Here is a 5,701-nt window from a genome sequence, read left to right on the forward strand (position 1 = left end):
TTTTGAAATGGACTTTATGTTTTGAGGAATGTCATCCCATGCTTTAGTATAAACATAGAAAAAAGACCTCTGGCCGTAACAGTTTTTAAAAGTTGGTAATATCAGTTGTCCTTTTGTAACAGATCTAGTTGAATGACCACTTCCAGAATTTGATTTGGGCAACAATGCACAGAGTTCCATAATTGGCACCTTGGAAGATCTGAAAATTTTGTAGGTAGAAAACGTCATCTAGAGGAGCCTTATTGTAAAGTGGTAACCAAAAACTTCCTCAATTTTGCAAAAAWWTTTTCGCTCGCTTGAGGTGGTTTTTGAATTTTCTGAAGGAGTTAATGTGCAGAAGAGGAGACAGAAACACATTAACAGAATAAGTTCTGACGTAGTGAACATTTACCTCGACCGGCTGTTCCTGCTGTCCAATAATTGTAGCTGCAGGGTGTCTTCGCCCCTCTGGCTCCGCCCCCTGCAGAAAGGCTCCATCTTTTCCAGAAAGGACTAAAATATCTCGGTGTCAACTCTGATGTTTTTGCAGAAACCTGAATTTTAGTTTGAATAAACTTTATTTAAATGTGGTTCTGCAAAATCCGAAAACCTTCACACAGTGAGTTTGGTTTTTAAAAAGCCATTGGAGTCTGCAGCTGGAGCAGAGTGACACACAGAGCCTGAGCAGCTGGATGTTTTCAGTTCCAGGTGTTTCCCTGTCCTCCTGAGCCTCTGGCCTCAGGCAGGCAGCAGGTACAATGGCAGCCTGAACAGCTCTCACAGTGTGTTTGCTTTGACAGCTTCTGTTGTTTCCTGCTGACATCTCTGCATCATWACTGAGCCAGAACTCAGGGTGCAGCCTGCTTCAGAGCAGGTGTGTCTGTGGGAGTAATGGGAGCTGCTGCACGCCACCAACAAGCCTCAGACTGGAGCACCAGAATAAAACACAAACTAAAGCTCAGACACAGCAGGTCCTTACACGTTTCTGTGATTGTTGATTTGGTTTGAGCTGAAAACATGTGTCGTCTTTTGGGTTTGCCTGAAAACAGATTCTGCTGATGAACTGGTCTGAGTTTGTTGTTTCACAAACCAGTTCATRAACCAGCTCAGAGACTCTTCTGGCTGCATCAAGTGATCAGTGATGATCTGTGAAGAGCAGCTCATTTTCTCCACGTCATAAAGTCATCTTCAGCTCTCCTCTTCTTCAAATCACATCTTACTGAACACATTCGGCTAGTTTTAGCTCGAAGCTAGTGCTTATGATAGTTATAGCTTTTTGTTATATGATAGCAAGTTTTAGCTTTTAGTTTTAGCTTTTAGCTACTGTTTTACAAGTTTTAAATTTTGACTACTATCTTACTGTTTCAGTTTGAAGCTAGTGTTTTTTTTGCTAATTATAGCTTTTTGTTACTGGATTACCAGGTTTAGCTTTTAGCTTTAATTATGCTAAGATTTTAGCTACTGTTTTGCTACTTTTAGTTTTAAGCCACTGTTTTTGCTAATTATAACTTTTTGTTATATGATTGCTAGTTTTAGCTTTTAGCTACAGTTTTATTAGCTTTAGCTTTTAGCTACAGTTTTACAAGCTTTAACTTTTGACTACTATCTTGCTAGTTTTAGTTTGAAGCTAGTGTTTCTGCTAATTATAGGGTTTTGTTACTGGATTGCCAGGTTTAGCTTTTAACTTTTGTTATGCTAAGATTTTAGCTACTGTTTTGCTACTTTCAGTTTTAAGCTGTTCTTGCTAATTATAACTTTTTGTTATATGATTGCTAGTTTTAGCTTTTAGCTACAGTTTTATTAGCTTTAACTTTTAGCTACTGTGTTACAAGTTTTAACTTTTGACTACTATCTTACTGTTTTAGCTTGAAGCTAGTGTTTATGCTAATTATAGCTTTTTGTTACTGGATTGCCAGGTTTAGCTTTCGTTATGCTAAGATTTTAGCTATTGTTTTGCCAGTTTTAGTTAGGTCACTGTGTTTGCTAATCATAGCTTTTTGTTATATGATTGCTAGTTTTAGCTTTTAGCTACTATTTTACAAGTTTTAACTTTTGGCTGCTGTCTTGCTGGTTTTAGTTTGAAGCAAGTGTTTTTGTTAATTATAGGGTTTTGTTACTGGATTGCCAGGTTTAGCTTTTAGCTTTTATTATGCTAAGATTTTAGCTATTGTTTTGCTAGTTTTAGTTTTAAGCTACTGTTTTTGCCAATTATAGTTTTTTGTTGTATGATTGCTAGTTTTAGCTTATAAGTACGGCTTTATTCATTTTCGCTTTTGTTATGCTAAGATTTTAGCTATTGTTTTGCTAGTTTTAGTTTTAAGCTACTGTTTTTGCCAATTATAGTTTTTTGTTGTATGATTGCTAGTTTTAGCTTATAAGTACGGTTTTATTCATTTTCGCGTTTGTTATGCTAAGATATTATCTATTGTTTTGCCAGTTTTATTTAGGCCACTGTGTTTGCTAATCATAGCTTTTTGTTATTTGATTGCTAGTTTTAGCTTTTAGCTACTTTTTTACGAGTTTTAACTCTTGGCTACTCTCTTGCGGGTTTTAGCTTGAAGCTTGTGTTTTAGCTAATTATAGGGTTTTGTTACTGGATTGCCAGGTTTAACATTTAGCTTTTGTTTTGCTAAGATTTTAGCTATTGTTTTGCTAGTTTTGGTTTTAAGCCACTGTGTTAACTAATTATAGCTTTTTGTTAAATGATTGCTAGTTTTAGGTTTTAGCCACTGTTTTATTAGTTTTAAATTTTGGCTACTATCTTGCTGGTTTTAGTTTGAATCTAACGTTTTTATTACTGGATTGCTAGATTAAACTATTATCTTTTCTTTTGCTATTTTAAGATTTTAGCTACGATTTTGCTCATTTTACATTTTTGACTTTGACTCTTTTAGCAACTCTTTTTTAGTTGTAGCTTTGACACGTGATTTATTTAATCTGATTTAATAATTCTGTAAATTGGGGTGTTTTATTGCTGTTTTACTCATTTTAGCTTTTAGCTACTGTTTTAAATTGTTTACTTATTTACATCACATCTTACTGGACAGATTTAAGTACCAGTGTGATTTTGGTCAAACTGCTGTCCTTATGAGGTCATTACGAGGTCACAAACCCAAACTTTTATTCTGATCTGTGCAGAACATTTAATTATTCTGACAGATTTGTTTAAATCTCCCTCTGGCTCCTCCTGGTGGCAGATTCAAGAAAAGAAGCAGGAATTTATGCTGACAGTTAAAGTCCAAGACTCATAAATCTCTTTGTTTTACAGAGAAGCAGTGAAACTCTCCTGACGAGGGAAATAAGAAGAATATAGAGTAAAAAGCTGTTAGTTCAAGTCTAAATTAATAAAAAAAAAAAACATAATAAATAAGAAAAAATGTTTTTCACACAGCTTCTTTAAATTTTCTCATCTGCAGATGTGTTTGTATTTGAACCAACCACCACAGCTGCCCAAATACTTTATTTAAGTTGTAGTCTTCAGAAGGATACAACTTGTTGGAGAGCCTTGGATGTAAACACAAACGTGCATCTTTCACAACTCCAGGCTCGTAATCATTTTACGACATCAGTCCGGCCAGGTGAGCCGGCCTCCGGCCAGGAGGACATTAACCTGAATGATCTGACCGGTTTTACAGCAGGCGTWACGAGCTGCTGCTGCTGACTAAACAATATCTCCATAAAGTCATTAATGACCTGCGTTGTGTTCTCTCACAGGCTGTTGTTGSTTTTACAGCCGAAGGCGGATTTTATTGCAGCTGATGGTTTTTATCATGTCTTACATCCCCTGACCAGCAGTGGGAGCAACTGGATCTGATTCACCAATTATCTGTAATATTTTATAATCAATTAATAAGTTAATTTCATTCAACAATCATGTAAAACAGCAGATGTATAAAAGAAAAGTATAATTTATAAATAATGATCTAAACCAGACTTAAGTCAGTCAGTGGCTAACTTAGACTTTAGTTAGTTGAAAAATTATGACTACAAGCTAAAGCTAGGTTTTAACTTTTGACTACTATCTTGCTGGTTTTAGTTTGAAGCTAGTGTTTTTGCTAATTATAGCTTTTTTGTTACTGGATTGCCAGGTTTAGCTTTCGTTATGCTAAGATTTTAGCTGAGGCTGCGCCACAGACAGGAATAAGGGCTGCCGTTTGCAAAGTTACAGTCAAAAATTACCACCAATATTTTTGTTTTATTTAGCCTTTTACTGTATAAGAAAAAAAGAACAGATTTGTTTTTCAAAGTCAGTTTTTCACCATATGATTCATACATTTATAAATGTCATAGTTTATAAACTAAATATTTATCTTACAAATGAAATATTTAGTTAACAAGATAAATATATAACTTGCTAGCTAAATATTTAAGTTGCAACTTAAATATTTAGCTAGCAAGTTAAATATTTCAGTAGCTAGCTAAATATTTAAGTTTCAAGCTAAATATTTAGCTCAAAACTAAATATTTAAGTCACAAGTTTAAATTTTAGCTTGTTAACTAAATATTTAATTTGTAAGTTAAACATTTAGTTTATAAACTGACATTTATAATCATATGTTGAAAAACTGACTGAAAAATAAATTTATTCTTTTTTTCTTATAAAAGTCTAAATAAAACAGAAATATTGGTGGTAATTTTAACTTTGTAACGTTACAAACAGCAGGCCTCTGACTGTGTCTACACTGAGAACAAACATGGTTCTGATTCTTCACGGCGCTCCTCTGCTGGTTCTTGTGATGGTTAAAAATCAGATTAAATCCCTCAGCTGCTCCCAGCATGCAGCCCACCTCGGTGGCTTATATAACACATCTGTGGTACTTATTGTTGCACCAGATGATGCAAATTTGACATTTTTATGGGTAAAACATTTTAGTCAAGCAGACTTTCTCCTGCTTTTTACTGCATTTGTTGTGTTTAAAGGTCAGATTGTGATGTGGGCTGAAAGGGTTTACGCTGAATTGATGTTTTTTTTAAGTAAATCATTTAATTGTTTAAAACACTAAGTTAGCATTGAACTGAGCGGCTGAAGGGAGAAATGAGGCAAAATTATGGAAAAATGAAAAAAGAAGTGATCATTTCTCTAAAAAAATGTATTTAAAATCACTTTAAGTGTACTTCATGTCTTCAAGTAATCCTGTGTTTGAAGGGCAGATATGATAAGAAACTCTTTGACTTTATAACAGAAATAAAATATTCTTTATGTGATGCTCTCAGAACTACTCAACCAGCCGGTGTTTGAGGACGTCACATTTCCTGTGCCGGCGGTCGCCATCAGCGCTGACAGATTCTGTCTGGGAGCAGAATGTTTGCCAAGGTCAGGGCTCTCCACAGAAACCTTCAMACCATCACTGGGAGAGGCAGTCAGCTCTGGACCTGGAGGTGATTGAAACATGACCATTACTGAAAGCAGAGACTTCAGTCCCTGGAGACGTGTCAGCAGCTTCACATGGTCTCTAAAACCTCCCAGAATCAGAGCACAGAGGGAGCTCAGCTGAATCAGCACAGCTAAAAATAATCCTCTCCTTCACAGACCTGTAGCTGCTGGTCAGGATGAGCAGAGGAATCTGAGAGTCATCAACAGGTCCTGTGACGTTAGGGAGGTGGCTAAAACCTGAGACAAYACAGAAAAACAACAGAAACAAAAACAGGGCTGAGGCTAAAACCTGAGACAATACAGAAAAACAACAGAAACAAAAACAGGGCTGAGGCTAAAACCTGAGAC

General features: G+C 35.6%; 1 long non-coding RNA gene across 1 annotated transcript in view; it reads right to left on the reverse strand.

Moving 5' to 3' along the window:
• LOC106532713 (uncharacterized) overlaps window positions 1-2,273 on the reverse strand; it is a 5,046-nt gene extending 2,773 nt beyond the window's left edge. The window contains exon 1 of the long non-coding RNA XR_001312128.1: window positions 392-2,273. This is a non-coding gene — a long non-coding RNA (uncharacterized LOC106532713). The remainder of the gene's footprint in view (window positions 1-391) is intronic.
• Window positions 2,274-5,701: the final 3,428 nt, after the last annotated feature.

The sequence above is a fragment of the Austrofundulus limnaeus genome, unplaced genomic scaffold (genome assembly GCF_001266775.1).
Source record: "Austrofundulus limnaeus strain Quisiro unplaced genomic scaffold, Austrofundulus_limnaeus-1.0 Scaffold817, whole genome shotgun sequence".
NCBI lineage: Eukaryota > Metazoa > Chordata > Actinopteri > Cyprinodontiformes > Rivulidae > Austrofundulus > Austrofundulus limnaeus.